Source organism: Geospiza fortis, unplaced genomic scaffold, assembly GCF_000277835.1.
Source record: "Geospiza fortis unplaced genomic scaffold, GeoFor_1.0 scaffold55, whole genome shotgun sequence".
NCBI classification, from domain to species: domain Eukaryota; kingdom Metazoa; phylum Chordata; class Aves; order Passeriformes; family Thraupidae; genus Geospiza; species Geospiza fortis.
In genome coordinates this window covers 5,241,896-5,242,217 of record NW_005054308.1, presented here as the reverse complement: position 1 = coordinate 5,242,217, position 322 = coordinate 5,241,896, and the positions used below count along the sequence as shown (strand labels likewise).

The 322-nt window shown below is 69.3% G+C and overlaps 1 protein-coding gene and 1 long non-coding RNA gene across 2 annotated transcripts in view; one reads left to right on the top strand and one right to left on the bottom strand.

The window, feature by feature from the left end:
- The window catches only part of LOC115947666, a 2,590-nt gene extending 2,268 nt beyond the window's left edge, over positions 1-322 (bottom strand). The window contains exon 1 of the long non-coding RNA XR_004081530.1: positions 230-322. This is a non-coding gene — a long non-coding RNA (uncharacterized LOC115947666). The remainder of the gene's footprint in view (positions 1-229) is intronic.
- Positions 43-322, top strand: part of LOC115947665 — a 4,742-nt gene continuing 4,462 nt past the window's right edge. Inside the window, exon 1 of the mRNA XM_031055335.1 lies at positions 43-161. The gene's annotated coding sequence lies outside the window, so the exon portion shown is untranslated. The remainder of the gene's footprint in view (positions 162-322) is intronic.

Genomic DNA, 322 nt, shown 5'->3' with positions numbered 1-322 from the left:
GGGATATATTTAGCAGCAGCAACAAAACAGGCAGCGGGATCAGCTGACTGAGGCAGGGAGCTGGCGCATGGGTTAGTGTTAGACAGCGCATCTCCCGTGCTGGAACGGGCAGCGGGGAACGGGGCAGAGCCGCGCAGCCCGGGGAGACGACAGCAGCCCAGGTAAGGGGAGGGGGTCTGGCCGCGGGCTGCGTGCCGGGGGTCGCCAGGGATACCCGGGGGATGCTCACGGCATGGTGGGAGGGAGGCTGCAGGCAGCGGGTCCAGCTCCGCGGGGGCCGCAGGTGACGGGGAGGTGCCCAAGGAGAAGGGGATCGCGGCCG